Source organism: Capsicum annuum, chromosome 8 (assembly GCF_002878395.1).
Source record: "Capsicum annuum cultivar UCD-10X-F1 chromosome 8, UCD10Xv1.1, whole genome shotgun sequence".
Taxonomy (NCBI): Eukaryota; Viridiplantae; Streptophyta; class Magnoliopsida; order Solanales; family Solanaceae; genus Capsicum; species Capsicum annuum.
The window spans coordinates 166,258,627-166,275,469 of NC_061118.1; the positions used below are offsets into that span (position 1 = coordinate 166,258,627).

General features: G+C 37.3%; 2 long non-coding RNA genes across 3 annotated transcripts; one reads left to right on the forward strand and one right to left on the reverse strand.

Annotated features, from left to right (window-relative positions):
• Nucleotides 1-471: 471 nt before the first annotated feature.
• LOC124886476 lies at nucleotides 472-3,964 on the forward strand. Of its 2 annotated transcripts, none has more exons than XR_007043752.1 (2): nucleotides 472-2,018; nucleotides 2,471-3,964. It is a non-coding gene; the product is annotated as an uncharacterized LOC124886476 (long non-coding RNA). The 2 variants fall into 2 exon arrangements; XR_007043753.1 differs by having other exon boundaries at nucleotides 2,591-3,964.
• A 1,735-nt stretch (nucleotides 3,965-5,699) lies between these two features.
• LOC124886477 lies at nucleotides 5,700-9,451 on the reverse strand. Its single transcript, XR_007043754.1, has 2 exons — nucleotides 8,955-9,451; nucleotides 5,700-7,887 (listed from the first exon to the last, which is right to left on the reverse strand). It is a non-coding gene; the product is annotated as an uncharacterized LOC124886477 (long non-coding RNA).
• Between the last annotated feature and the right edge of the window lie 7,392 nt (nucleotides 9,452-16,843).

Sequence of the window (16,843 nt, forward strand, 5' to 3'; positions counted from 1 at the left end):
AGTTTAATAACATACCAACTCAAATTAAAGATGAATTTTGCAACAAGATTGAAATATTAGTCACTTTGATACAAACATTATAAAGAGGTCTTAAATTTTAAAAATAATCATAATTTCAAGATAAAATTATAAAAAATATTAGGTTGTAGAGTTTGAATTATAGAATTTTATTCTTGAAATTTATAACTCGATGATAGAATAAAATTTTATCATTTCAATATATCTGTGGCAATATGTGAGAACCAGAAAAGAATGTTAAAAAATGTAATCAGATTGGCTAAACAAATTCTCTTTTCCTCTTTGATAAAGAGAATGTTCCTTTTTAAACCGTAAAATTTTTAGTTTTAAGGAATATTACCATGAAAATTACTTTATTATTAATTTTAAAAAAATAGGTCTTAAAACTATGGGGCCTCAAGATATTACTTTTAATGGCTTTACCATTGGCCGGCATTGATGAGTGTACGGGCTGTCATAGGGTTGGGGTCGTTCGGGATGGGAGAAGATATTGAACTTAAAATGTAATTTATCGAACTTGTTTTATGCCCAAATTAAAAAAATATTTCAAGGAACCTATATTCATAGAGACAATTAGTATTTTGAAACAAAACATGAAAAAAAATAGAAAACATTTTCATCCATACCAAACATAACCATAGAGAAAACTCATAAACATCTGCCAAAACTAAGATTTTTGCTATAGAAAATCAAATCAACCAAAGTCCATAGTTTTCACTCCTGCGACAGACACACATCCTACACCGGATGAACTAGCTATGAAAATAAATATGCTGGCCTTTACGGCAACAGACATGTTCATCCTCCATCGAATGAACTATGAAAATCAAATAGAATTATCTTTACAACGATAGATGTTCATCCTCTACGAATGAACTATTAAAGCAAATATGATGACCCTCACGGTTTCTTCTAACTAAGTTGGCTTTGGCTGATGAAACAAACATGGATCATTTGGGATTTGTAGACGCCAAATTTTGTCCCTCCCAAAACTCAATTTATCCATTTTTTACCTCTTGTTATTATATACCCTCATCCGTATGATTATATCCCACAAAAATACAAAAAATAACAACCCTTAACAAAATCTCTAACAAATTAAATCCCTAACCTTATCGTAAAAAACTTTATCCTAACAAATCTTATCATCACCACCCCTACCCTCTCCCACGTGACCATACCTCCTCCTTTTATATTATTTTACACGGTGTTAGCTTGGAGAAAAAGAAAAATCTCTCACACCATGAGGGATATATACACACATACGGGCCCCACCACTAAGGGGACACCATAAACATCATCTTCTCCACCTTATACCATCACAACAAGACACTTCATTCTTCCACTCACGAAAAAAGGAAAACACCAACATTATCTTTCATTTCTTCTGGCTCACGGATACACTCACCAACCTCACGATATCTGGGGACACATACACTGATATAGGGAAATCGAGGAGTGAGGTGACCGGAGAGAATAAAGATAGGAGTGGGAGAGATCGATTGAGAGAGAAATTGAGAAAACGAGGAGATTGACAGAGAGAACTGGTCAGAGAGTGAGAAAACCAGAGAGAAAGGGATTCTCAAGTTTTCCCGGCCCGTTCGAGTTAACTTGCCCTGTGCCGAAAACCCAACATACCTTGTCGTTTCTTTTTGTTTCAGGCGATACCATCGGAAAGAAGTGAACAGTAATAGCACCATCAACATTTCTTTTTTAAATCGATTCTAAACAATTTAACGCTGGTGTTGTATTTGGATTTGGGTTTTGTTTATCTCGGTGGGTTCATCGTGCTCTGTCTTAGGTCACAGTTTTCTCGATACCAAGCTGAGATTTGCTCACTGGCCTTTGTGGGTTTTTTTTTGGGATCGGGTTTTGAAGATTGTCGTGTTGGAGTTGGTTCGTAGTCGAGTTGTGGTATTCTTCGAGGCTGATTTGGGGTTCTTCGTCACACGGAGTCGTCTTCTCGATTGATTGATATTTGAAATAAAATCATCATTGAGGTTCATTTCTACTTCTTTCCTCTTTTTATTTCATTATTGATGGAATATGGTGCATTGGATGGAATCTCGTGTGTTGTTTGATCTTGATTGGTGATGAATTGCTACTTTGATATTGACTTGTTTCTTAATTTTCGTTGATAAGTGATTGTGAATTGTTTAAATAGAAATTGTGAATTGTGAAAATTTAGTGTTGAGAAGAGAATTTGGGGTGGAATTGCGAGATTGATAAAAAGGGTAAATATGGTTTAATGTTGGTTTGTTGTTGTTTTACTTAATTCGGAATCAAGTTTGTGAATTCTATAGTATCATGGTAGGTCGCATTGGATAGGCAAAATGTTTCGGTTCGGGTAGGCAAAATTTAGGAGTGGTGTGTTGATTAAATGCGTTGAATGTTTGTTGATCTGTGCATGTTTTCTTGGGTTCATCTTCCTTTTGGCTTTAACATGCCGAAGTTTGAGAAGTATGATGGACATGGTGATCCTATTGCACACTTGATACGTTATTGCTACCAACTAAGGGGTGCTGGGGGAAGGAAGAACTACTCATGGCTTATTTCGGGGAGAATCTTTCAGGACTAGCTTTGGAATGGTTTGTTGACCAAGACATTGACAAGTGGTTTAGTTTGGATGACCTAGATAATGAATTTGTGCAACAATTTTAATACAATGTGGAGTTGATTCCTGACGAAAAATCCCTAAATAGTATAAAAAAGAAGAATACTGAGAGTTTCAGGAAATATGCGATCAGATGGTGTGAACAAGCTGCTAGAGTAAAACCGCCAATGAAAGAAAGAAAAATAGTAGAGGAGTTTATTCAAGCGTAGAATGGAACATATTATCAACACTTGTTACCTGCATTGGGCAAGTCATTTATTGAGGTCCTTAAAATGGTGGAGATGATAGAAGAGGGAATTAAGACGGGTCGCATTGTGAGTTTTGCAACATTGAAAGCGACAACTCAAGCAATTCAAAAGGGTTCAGGAAGTATTGGGGAGACAAAGAATAAGGAAGTTCCATCCTCTATTGTAGTCGGACAGCGGGCACGGTCAAGAAGACCCCATTGTCGTCACTCTCAGGCTCAAACCCAAGTTCATGTCCAAACTCCACATAATCATTCCCAAAATCTATTATACTCTACTCCTCCACCTCTATATCCAGTATATAACGCATAACCACATGTTCAACCCCCATCTTACCCACAGTGGAACACACCAACTCCTCAGAGTCATTCTCTAACTCCGTAAACATACCAAAACCCTCCTAAGCCTAATTTATCCAAGCCAAATGATGAAATAAGGAAGAAGTCGAGAGATAGCTTCATACCAATTGAAGAGTCGTATGGAAGTTTATTTCAGAGATTAGTACAATAGGGTATGATCACTCCTCTCCTTGGGTGCACTCTTAATTAGCGTTCAAGAAATTTTGATCCTAATGTACGATGTGCGTATCATTATGATGCTCAGGGTCATAGTATTGAAGATTGTTGAGATTTGAAAAGAGAAATTGAAAAGATGATTCTAGATGAATCAATTATGGTGCAGAACATTGACAGTGAGGGAAGCTCTAGTCATGTTGATATACAAACCAGTGGCTAAGTTGTCAGGCTGAGTAATTGAGAAGTCACCCCTCTCCCTACTAGGCTAAGTCACCTCAGTGGATAAGTGGCTCACTGGCCTTCGTGGGTTTTGTTTTGGGATCGGGTTTTGAAGATTGTCGTATTGGAGTTGGTTCGTAGTCGAGTTGTGGTATTTTTTGAGGCAGACTCGAGGTTCTTCATCACACAGAGTCGTCTTCTCGATTGACTGATATTCGAAATAAAATCATCATTGAGGTCCATTTCTACTCCTTTCCTCTTTTTATTTCATTATTGATGGAATATGGTGCATTGGATGGAATCTCGTGTGTTGTTTGATCTTGATTGGTTATGAATTGCTACTTTGATATTAACTCGTTGCTTAATTTTCATTGAAAAGTGATTGTGGATTGTTGAAATAGAAATCGTGAATTGTGGAAATTTAGTGTTGAGAAGAGAATTTAGGGTGGAATTGCGAGATTGATAAAAAGGGTAAATTTGGTTTAATGTTGGTTCGTTGTTATTTTGCTTAATTCGGAATCAAGTTTGTGAATTCTATAGTATCATGATAGTTCGCATTGGATAGGCAAAATGTTTAGGTTCGGGTAGGCAAAATTTAGGAGTGGTGTGTTGATTGAATGCGTTGAATGTTTGAGAAATGGTTTGTCTTTCTCGCATTTGGAGCCGGGAAATGCCCCGAGACACATTGTATTTATTCACCAGGGAATGCCCCGATGTATTATGTTGGCGGAAGACGTTTTGATGAAGGCCCGAGGCATAGTTTAGGATTAGTCTAGTATAGGATTTATATTTTTGTATTCTTCTATCCTTGGGATTGTATAATTCGGAATGGATATTATTTTGATTTTGAATTTTGTTTGATTTGTTTATTTGCTTTTTTCGTGTGTTTTATACATTTTGTAGTGTCAAATTAGCCGTTATGCTCCACCAAGCGACCGTGGTCGAACCACGGGATCGAGGGGTGCCTAACACCTTTTCCTCGGTCAATAGAATTTCTTAGCCGAAATCTCTGTTCGCAAACCAGTTTGAAGAGTCAAATCGTTTTGAAAAAGATTTTCCAAAGGTGACTTGGCACACCGGGTTATGTCAAGTGGTGACTCAGAACAGAAATGTAAATAATCCATTTTCGAAACAAATGTTCATCTTTTGTCACCTAATAATAAAAACTCTTTCAAACCTTAAATGAATTTTTTTTTGGGAGTTGAAAAAAGGGGTGTGATAGGGTTTACCCCTGATATTAATTCATCCGCAGCTTGCTTGTACATGTCTGTCACACTTTTTTTTTTCAACTCTGGAAAAGATTCATTTTATGTTCAAAAGAGTTTTATTATCAAAGTGACAAAAGATGAAAATTTATTTCGAAAAGGACCTTTTATATTCTAAACTCAAAGTCGTCACTTGGCATAAATCGGGTGTGCCAAGTCACCCATGGATATCCCTTTTCAAAACGATTTTGACTCTATAGAACTGATCCGCGAACAGAGATTCCGACTAAGGAATTTTGTTGACCGAGGGGAAGGTGTTAGACACCTCTCGATCCCGTGGTTTGACCACGGTCGCTTGGTGGAGCGTATCGGCTAATTTTGACACTACGAATGTACAAATCACAAGGAAGCACGTAAAGCAAACAAACAAAATGAATCAAAGTATAGTGTTCAGTCCGATTATACATACCCAAAATAAATAAAATGCGAAAAATAAATCCTATCTAACCTATACTAATCCTAACTACGCTCCCAAGTTACCCGATGCCTCGGGCCTTCATCACGAACGTCTTCCGCCAACATAGTACGTCGAGGCATTCCCCGGTGAATAAATACAATGTGTCTCGGGGCATTCCCCGACTAAATGATACATTCAATTCAAAAGCAATAAAACCAAACCATTCAACACGCATTTCAAGCATTCAATAATTCAACGAGCAAACACTTATTCCTAAATATTTGCCTACCCGAACTTACTTTAACCTATTCATTAGATGGCCTAATCATGATGCTATCCAATTCAACAATATTCAATAATGAATCAAAATAAACAACCTTCGACTTATTCGATTATTAATTTTCAATCTAGACCCCAAACAACTAATTTGACAATCAAGTTATTTCTTCAAATCCGAAATCAATATTGAACACATACCCAAACAAGGATTCAAACATTTAAGCATACAAATCATTCGTAATTACGAGAAAATCAAAAAGAGAAAAGTTTAAATCATTCGTAATTACGAGAAAATCAAAAAGAGAAAAGTTAGAATTGGACCTCGGGAGCTTTCGATTGATTTAATAAGAGAAATAAGAGCCCATTCAAGAACCTCGAAGAATACCAACGAAATCTCGACTCTCCAAATCAGTCGAGAAATAATCCAAAATGCGATAATCCCAGATTCGGTATCGAAGATTGAAGACCAAAAAACTGATCGCGATTAACGATTCGAGATGAACGAGATTCTAATCTTCAAATCAGTAGCGAAGACCGATGAAACCACAACAAAATAGCAACAGAAAAACAGACCGGCCCGGTATGAAAAACCTTCAAATGCACGATATCGGAAGACGAATGACGAGCAAACGAGAACTAACATCTCCGAAGTCTAACTGAGAGCTCAAAATCAGTCCAAATCTAAGCTCCGGTGAGCTGTGAAGGGAATAAGCTAACGGAAAATGTCGAAATCCGGCAACAAACCCGAAACCAAAATAACTATATTTCTCTCTATTCGTCACCCTCTCTCTCAATCGGCTTCATTTTTTTGGGTATGTGCGGATTAGTGTGCGATTTTGAGTGAGCTGTGAAGGGCGAGGATTGCGTGTGTGTGTGTGCGATTGGGCGTATGTGTGTGCCGATATTTTGAGTGAAGAGGATGGTGTCTCCAGGTCTCCCCCGAAGGAAAAGAAACAATGGTGTATACATATGATATCTGTGTACTGTGTGAATGGAGTATTTCCTGGAAAGTTCCTAATGGGCCCCCCTTGTTTTTTGTCCTTCTGTCCAGGTTCATTTTTCATATGCATATAGGTGTATGTATTGACAATCCAAGAAGGAAAACTAATGGAATAATTATGTGGGCTCCGCGTTTCCATTCTTTGCTTTTCCTTTGCTCCTTTGTATATATAGAATTGGAATAAACGTGTAAAGAAAGTAGGTAGGGGGAGGGGTCACGTGATGGGTAGGGTAGGGTAGGTGAGGTTAGGGGTGGTGGTGTTGATTTTTTTTTTAATGGGAGGACTAGGGGTTAGGTGTCCATTTTTTATTGGGTGGATTGTTGGAATATTAGAATGAGACAAAGTTTGTTATGACTTGTTATTTGAATAAAACAAAACAAAAAAATAAATACATAAATAATTAAAAGATGAGGTGGTTATTTATTTTCTTGGGAAAAAATTATAAAAAAGGGGTTAAATTATGTGATATTGGAGTAAGAAATATTATTAACGGGATAAAATTACGTGTCTTCATCATGCCTCCTTTGAATGTAAACACCAAGTGTTTTCATTCAAATAAGTAGACAACGAAACAGAATTTTTTCCTGATCATTATTCGAGGAAGGAAACAGAAGGAAGAAGGGCAACCTAGTCTTGATGGACATTCTACCCACCCAAGTTATGAGGGAATCAAGTGATCGATATCTCAAAGGATTGGACGGAGATGGACTAAATCAAGTTGGAGAGTCGAATGAGGTTCCATCGAGGTTCCGGTCCGCGGCTCTGTCATTACCTTAAAATGAAAATTACAAGTTAAAATATAAATGAAATTACAAAATTCCTATCTATGCAGCTTTCCTTGACGCTTGACTCGCTACTTCATCACACTATTTTTCAGGTGGGCCCCTGACTTGCAATTTCTTCAACTTGTTGCTTGGTTTTCCATTGCTTCACTTCATTGCTCGACTTTCATTTATTCGCCTTGCTCTTCAGGTGGGCTTCTGACTTGCCATTTTTTGTACTTCAATTTCATCACCCTATTCTTCATGCGGGTTCCTGACTTGCAGTTTCTTCAATTTCCCATTTCATCACCCTGTTCTTCAGGTGGGCTCCTGACTTGTTATTTTTCCATTTGTTGACTTTCAATTTCTTCACCTTGTTGTTTAACTTTTAGCTTCTTCACCTTGTTGATTGACTTTTCATTTATTCACCCTATGCTTTGGGCGGGCTCCTGACTTGCTATTTTTCGACTTTTAATTTCTTTACCTTGTTGCTTGGCTTTCATCTTCCTCACCCTGTTCTTCAGGCGGACTCCTGACTTGCAATTTCATCACCCTGGTTCTTCAGGCGGGCTTCTGAAATCAAAATCAAAACTAGAACGAAAATATCTAAACAAATTTTATGATAAAGAAAGAATTCATTTTCCAAAAAGTAAAATCCCATTTTTCAAGAGGGTCCAGAACAGAAAGTAAAATATCATTTTTCAGGAGGGTCCTGAACAGAAAGTAAAGTCCCATTTTTTAGGAGGGTCCTGAATTGAAAGTAAAATCCCATTTTTCAGGAGGGTCCTGAACAGAAAGTAAAATCCCATTTTTCAGGAAGGTCCTGGACATAAAGTGAAATCTCATTTTTCAGGAGGGTCCTGAACATAAAGTGAAATTCCATTTTTCAAGAGGGTCCTGAACATAAAGTAAAATCCCATTTTTCATGAGGGTCCTGAACAGAAAGTAAATTCCCATTTTTCAGGAAGGTCCTAAACAGAAAGTGGAATCCTATTTTTCAGGAGGGTCCTGAACATAAAGTAAAATTTCATTTTTCATAAGGGTCCTGAACAAATATTATGATAAAGAAGGATTTCATTTTTTGAAAAGTGAAGTTCCAAACATAAGAATTAAATTTTGCCCCAGTTTATCATCAAAGGGCTTTTGTGAAAGTCACATTATTATAGGAATTAAGGAGAATAACTCGATTAAAAGGTACGTCTTATAGGAATCAAAGAGAGATGATTCGACTAAAAGGTACGTCTTATAGGAATCAATGGGAATGACTCAACTAAAAGGTACATCTTATAGGAATCAAAGGGGATGACTCGACTAAAAGGTACGTCTTATAGGAATCAAAGGGGATGACTCGACTAAAAGGTACGTCTTATAGAAATCAATAGGAATGACTCGACTAAAAGGTACGTCTTGTAGAAATCAAAGGGGATAACTCGACTAAAAGGTACATCTTATAGGAATCAAAGGGATATGACTCGACTAAAAGGTACGTCTTATAGGAATCAATGGGAATGACTCGACTAAAAGATACGTCTTCTAGGAGTGAAGGTTCAATTTAAGAAGTGTATCACCTAGCAAATGAAAACTGAAATTCCTAGACAAGAAAGTGTTTCTTCGAGGGATATAGGATGATGAATTTTTACCATGATTTTATATCAAACCTGTGCAGCAATATTGCTTTTTGCATTTGTAAAAGTGAAGCATTGCAACCATTGATGTTTATGCTCTGAAGTCCCTGCTTTGAAGGTAATATGTTTCCTGTTTCATCAAAGAAAACTTGTGAGTTTAAAACATGGTAGCCGGTTTGTGGTTTTAGCTTTCGCGACGATCACTCTTGCCCTCCTCACATTTAACCTTGCTTCTAACCATTAGCATATATCATTGACTTGCTGAATCATTGACCCGAGCTTAGATTATTAAGAGTGACTAAAACAAACACAGTATCTCTACTTTGCCATGCTTCTCAAATAGATCCTTTGAACCTTGATATTTCCATGAGTTTCCTGACTTCTCTGTTTGACAAAACTTTCTGCATGCCATTTTTTTGCTCATAATCATGTCTCTTTCATGTTCTATCTTTTGTCTTGCTTTGTGCAATTAAAAAAGCTGGTAGCCATTTTTTAAATCTTTTCTCACTTGTTTTGACACGGACTTGACTCAAAGACAAGAAACGAAAAAAAGAATGAAAATTTTTGTTTGGATAACTGACTCAAGAAAGATAAAATAAAAATAAAGAGAAGAAAGAAAAGACAATAAATGTTCCCTTTTGAAACAAAGAAACAAAAAATTCATCTAAAAATGACACTCAACACTAATGATTATACCATGCATTTTGAATTAAGCAGCTTGATCTTTTCGTCCAAATTTTCTACCTATTGTTGTTGAGTTAATGGCCTTGAAACTGAGTTGCTTCCTTAGGTCAACTGCATTTAAGACCCCATTCGGCTAGTGGAGCCTTGAAGGATTTTCGCCAACAAGCTTCTCTCATTTTCTTTTCCTCAGCTCACCATTACCTTATGGTGTCTGTAAGGGTTTTCCACTAATGAGACTCTCTTATCTTCATTTCCATTAACTCACAGTCATTTTACGGTGTTCATGAGGGTTTTCACCAATAAGACTCTCTCATTTTTATTTCTCTCAACTTAGCATCGCCTTATGGTGCCCGTGAGGATTTTCACCAATAAGACTCTCTCCTTTTTATTTCTCTCTTCATTTCTTATGCTGAGGAAGACAAGTAATTCCCAAATGCATCATCATATCCTTTGCATGCTTAGCCTTAACATTCTCAAAGATTGATCTGAAGGTCTTTCTTTGGTTGTAACTTGACTTTTGGACAAGGTTAGAAAGAAAGGATGACATGATGCCCAAAACGACACTTGTAGTGAGGTGGGACTTATAACTTTTGAAATCGACTCAAACAATGAGGATTAACTCATGCCCCAGTTTCTTTTGACTGGAAATTCTAAATTGTTATTTGGTTGGACCGAGCCCTGAGTAAGGCAGCCTATGTATCTCACCCTCGAGAGAGGAGAATCAGGTCATGCGTAGTTCTGACAGCTTATTCTTTTTTGCTTGATTCTGACTTGTTCTTTTTTTTTGTACTCTTTTTTCTTTGTGATTTTTCTGACTCCAATTTCTTGACACTCTTTTCTTCCTTTGTGGACACATTTTTCTCTTCTTCTTTTTTGAAACTTTCTGACTCTATTCTCTTGCTCGATACTTTTCTTTTAAGCTTTGCTAGCTTTATCTTGATACCCAAAGAGGGGTATGAAAGAAAATAACACTAAGGCTCAAATAGGGTAACAAAGGATGACACAATGTTTGGATAGCAGAATAAAATGCTTTCGTGATATCAATCTTTGAAAATACTAGTACATAGCATGCAATGTGAAAGTGCACGATCAACATCACTTATGACATGTTTTACAACACTAATTTTCCCCGAGCATGTGTGTCACCTCTTTTTCTATACTTTTCAAACGTACAACTCCACATTTGTTGTGCATCCCTCACTTTGAATGACTCATGCTTTCGTGGAGTTGATTTTCTTTCTGCTCTTCTTGATAGGATCACCCAGACACTGTTTGACCTAATTGAGACATGTCTTTCAATTGATGACCAAGTTATTCTTTTGATTCTCAAAATAAATGGCCTTAATTTTCAAAGAAGTCTTGAACTTGTCACCAAATGTTTCAGCACTCTACTATTTTCTCAGACACTCTTTTTTTTCTAACTTTAACCCCTTGATTCAATACTCATGCTTAAACCGGATTTTAAGATCTGACTGAAATATTTTTCTAGCATGTCATATCATTAAAGTCAACATAAAATGTACTATGTAAAGAAAACAAACAAATAAAACATATTTAAAACACAAAGGAAAATAGGACACTTCATTTAGTTGAAACAAAAGATAGAAGGGTTTCAACATAAACGACAAAAGGACAAAACAAGATAGATCCCGAACTACAACCCTGAAATAATTCGGATAACAAAAAATAAAACAAAACAAACTATCAAACCTCTCCCTAGTAAGGAGAAGGGTGACTTCTCAATTGCTCAGCCTGACATCTTAGCCACTAGTTTGCATATCAGCATGACTAGAGTTTCTCTCACTGTCAATGTTCTGCACCATAATTAATCCATCTTGAATCATCTTTTTAATATCTCTTTTCAGATGTCGACAATCTTCAATACTATGACCCTGAGCATCAGAATGATACGCACATCGTACATTCAGATCAAAATTTTTGGAACTCCGATTAAGAGTGCACCCAAGGAGAGGAGTGATCATGCCCCATTGTACCAATCTCTAAAATAAACTGGCATACGACTCCAATTGGTGTGAAGCTATTTCTTGACTTCTGCCTCATTTCATCGTTTGGCTTGGATCGAAAATTAGTCTTAGAAGGGCTTTGGTATATTTATGGAGTTAGAGGACGACTCTGAGGAGTTGGTGTGTTCCATTATGGGTAACATGGGGGGTGAACATATGGTTGTGCGTTATAAACTTGATACGGGGGTGGAGGAGCAGAGTATAATGAATTTTGGGAGTGATTATGTGGAGCATGGGCATGAACTTGGGTTTGATCCTGAGAGTGACGACGACGGGGTCTTCTTGACCTATCCTGCTATCCAACTACAATAGCAGATTAATCTTCCTCATTCTTTTTCTCCCCAACACTTCCTGAACTCTTTTGAATTGCTTGAGTAGTCGCTTTCAATATTGCAAAACTCATAATGCGACCAGTCTTAATTCCCTCTTCTATCATCTCCCCTATTTTAAGGACTTTAATGAACGACTTGCCTAATGCAGGTAACAAGTGTTGATAATATGTTTCATCCTGCGCTTGAATAAATACCTTCACTATCTTACTTTCATTCATTGGCGGTTTCACCCTAGCAGCTTGTTCACGCCATCTGATCGCATACTCCCTGAAACTCTCAGTATTCTTTTTTTTTATACTAATTAGGGATTTTTTGTCAGGGATCAACTCCACATTGTATTGAAATTGTTGCACAAATTCATTAGCTAGGTCATCCCAACTAATCCACTTGTTAATGTCTTGGTCAACAAACCATTCCGAAGCTAGGCCTGAAAGACTCTCCCCAAAATAAGCCATGAGTAGTTTTTCCTTCCCTCCAACGCCCCTTAATTGGTTACAATAGCGCCTTAAATGTGACACCGGATCCCCATGTCCGTCATATTTCTCTAACTTTGGCATTTTAAAGCCAGGAGGAAGCTTGACACCTGGAAACATGCATAAGTCCTTATATGAGACACTTTTGTAATCCCCAAGTCCTTGCGAATTCTTCATAGCCAGTTCCAAACTTCTCAATTTTCTGATTATTTCCTCTTGTTCTTCTATCATAAAAGGCTTCTCAGTGTTAGAAGGGAATTCAGGTGGGTGAGTGTCACCATAAAGACCAGTTAACTTGAATGTAGACTCAGGAGTGTAACGCTGATCACCAGTAATATTCAATGCAGGCTCTCTTGTGGAGTAGTAAGGCACAACTTGTGGAGGAACATCAAAAGTAGGAGCTTCAGGTGGTGGCGGCGCCGCAAAATTATGAACATTAGGTGAAGCCGAGTATGTGGTAGTCTTGGATTGGGGAGTGAGGAAATGAACATCGAAAGTGGTTAGATATTGTTTCCCTGGAGTCGATCCTGATGCATGTTATGGCATATCAACAAAAATAGGAAATTGTGTATGTGACACAGGAAGCAAGCTAGAAAGACATTCCAGATTATCAGTGGGAACTGGAGGAGGCGGCAACCCATTAGCCCAAGCTCGATGCATTTCTATTATTTGCGGTCTTAATTTTTGAATCTCTTCATTAGCTCCTAAATTCTCATTTCCCGAACTCCCTATCTGATTAGTGACAACTAACTCGGTATCTTTGTTAGCCATAACTTTCTCTTGGACTTGGTGCAATATGGAGGGCCAGCCAAAGTACCACAAACCAACCACCTTAAGCTAACTGAACAAGAGATAACCAATGTGTTAGAATTCAACACTTTTTCGAAAACTTCTTTTTTTTTTTCATTTTGAAAAGGTCACCTAACCCGAAAAGGGTGCCTACGTATCTCACCCCCGAAAGAGGAGAATCAGATGTGCGTAGTTCATGAAGTTTTGCCAAAAATGGCCAAATTAAACTCTTTCTCTTTTTCTTTTTCTTGAAACTTTAGGAAGAAAAGAAAATAACAATTTGTCACAAGAATTGACGAAAATCTTTTTATATTTTTCAGGTTTAAACACCCCTCTACGAAGTGAAATTCTATGATTACCAAAAAAATCTTTTTGGGTTTTCAGATTTGAATTTTATGCAAAAATAAAACTCGAACCTATTAAAAGAAAATCTTTTTGTGGTTTTCTTTTAAGATATATGTGACACCTACTCTAAATGAAGAGTGAAGAAAAATCTTTTTGAATTTTTTAAAGTAAGATCAACCAAAAATAAAACCTACGGCTATCAATGAGATTTTTTTTTTGTATTTTTCTTTTTAAGACATGTATGAAACACCTATTCTAACTAAAGAGTGAAGAAATTTTTTTTTTTTTGGATTTCTTTTTTTAAATAAGGTCTCTGAACCTATAATAGGCTGCCTACGTATCTCACTCCCGAAAGAGGAAAATCAGGGGTGCTGTTCATCCAGATTGGACAATTGAGGATTAAATAATAAACTGAACCTGACTTAAGAGACACGACCAAAGACAGACGATGAACAATGTAAATAAAATCTTTTCGAGTTTTCATTTAGACAATTCACGTAAGACTGACACTAACAACTATGAAAGAAAAATCTTTTTGGCATTTTTTTTTTTATGAAATGGTCACAACTACTACCATTTTTGACACTTCTAAAGAAAATCTTTTTTTGGAATTTGTGAATTATGAATGCGTGCTAAGGGAGATAAAGGGAAAATCTTTTTGAAATTTTGTTTTTTGAGAAAATGAGTGCGAAAGGTAAAAAAATCTTTTTGAATTTTTGAATTGTGAAAAACTAAAGCCATAAAGAATACTAAAAGAAACCCCTTTTGACTCATTTCTTTTCTTTTCTTTTTTCAAACACACCTTACTTCTAACACATGTTTTTCCCGAATTAGTCCGTCAAATGACCACATCACCCTCAAAGATGCAACATTTAGCATGTAGGGATGCTTTAGAGGTGAGTCTCCTACAAAGGACCAAGTGGGCCTCGCTAGGTCTCAATATAATGCACATAAGCATGACCTAAAGGATGACCTACGCTGGATTTACTAACAAGGCTGTTCGGAAAGCGTATGGTCGATAGTGGCTGCGACAACTTTCTACCCACTCCATACGTCCGACGGCTCCCCCTCCTAAAATAAAGGTGAGTCAACTAGAGTTCGTGTACACGACGGCACTCCAAGACTTATTGCAGAAAGAATTGATTCGGATTATGCAAATGATGCCAGATATAAAAGCAGTAACACATAAGGAAAAACTGTAACAAAGAGCACGTAGGCACTCAACAATGATAAAATAAACACAAACGATAACACAAACAATGTCTATACACCCCTAATGCCAAACTAAGCCAATACAACTCCAAAAAATAAGCTCGAATTTTGAAAAATGATTCCCCAGCAGAGTCGCCAGAGCTGTCACACCCCTTTTTTTTCAACTCCGGAAAAGATTCATTTTAGGTTCAAAAGGGTTTTATTATCAAAGTGACAAAAGATGAAATTTTTTTTTTGAAAAGGATCTTTTATATTCAAAACTCAGATTCGCCACTTGGCATAAATCGGGTGTGCCAAGTTACCCATGGATATCCCTTTTCAAAATGATTTGGACTCTATAGAACTGATCCGCGAACAGAGATTCTGACTAAGGAATTTTTGTTGACCAAGGGGAAGGTGTTAGACACCCCTCGATCCCGTGGTTCGACCACGGACGCTTGGTGGATCGTATCGGCTAATTTTGACACTACGAATGTACAAATCACAAGGAAGCACGTAAAGCAAACAAACAAACCAAACAAAATGAATCAAAGTATAGTGTTCAGTCCGATTATACATACCCAAAATAAATAAAATGCGAAAAATAAATCTTATCTAACCTATACTAATCCTAACTACGCTCCCAAGCTACCCGATGCCTCGGGCCTTCATCACGAACGTCTTCCGCCAACATAGTACGTCGAGGCATTCCCCGGTGAATAAATACAATGTGTCTCGGGGCATTCCCCGGCTAAATGATACATTCAATCCAAAAGCAATAAAACCAAACCATTCAACACGCATTTCAAGCATTCAATAATTCAACGAGCAAACACTTATTCCTAAATATTTGCCTACCCGAACTTACTTTAACCTATTCATTAGATGGCCTAATCATGATGCTATCCAATTCAACAATATTCAATAATGAATCAAAATAAACAACCTTCGACTTATTCGATTATTAATTTTCAATCTAGACCCCAAACAACTAATTTGACAATCAAGTTACTTCTTCAAATCCGAAATCAATATTGAACACATACCCAAACAAGGACTCAAACATTTAAGCATACAAATCATTTGTAATCACGAGAAAATCAAAAAGAGAAAAGTTAGAATTGGACCTCAGGCGATGTCGATTGATTTAATAAGAGAAATAAGAGCCGTCCAAGAACCTCGAAGAATACCAACGAAATCTCGACTCTCCAAATCAGTCGAGAAATAATCCAAAATGCGATAATCCCAGATTCGGTATCAAAGATTGAAGACCAAAAAACTGATCACGATTAACGATTTGAGACGAACGAGATTCTAATCTTCAAATCAGTAGCGAAGACCGATGAAACCATAGCAAAATAGCAACAGAAAAATAGACCAGCCCGGTATCAAAAACCTTCAAAGGCACGATATCGGAAGACGAATGACGAGCAAATGATAACTAACGTCTCCGAAGTCTAACTGAGAGCTCAAAACCAGTCCGAATCTAAGCTCCGGTGAGCTGTGAAGGGAATAAGCTAACGGAAAATGTCGAAATCCAGCAACAAACCCGAAACCAAAATAACTATATCTCTCTCTATTCGTCACCCTCTCTCTCAATCGGCTTTATTTTTTTTGGGTATGTGCGGATTAGTGTGCGATTTTGAGTGAGCTATGAAGGGAGAGGATTGCGTGTGTGTGTGCGAGCGATTGGGCGTATGTGTGTGCCGATATTTTGAGTGAAGAGGATGGTGTCTCCAGGTCTCCCCCGAAGGAAAAGAAACAATGGTGTATATATATGATATCTGTGTACTGTGTAGATGGAGTATTTCCTTGAAAGTTCCTAATGGGCCCCCTTGTTTTTTGTTCTTCTGTCCAGGTTCTTTTTCCATGTGCGTAGGTATATGTATTGATTATCCAAGAAGGAAAACTAATGGGATAATTATGTGGGCCCCGCGTTTCCATTCTTTTCCTTTGCTCCTTTGTATATATAGAATTGGCATAAACGTGTAAAGAAAGTTAGTGGGGGCAGGGGTGACGTGAAGGGTAGGGTAGACCAGCCCGGTATCATGTGGTTAAACGTGTAA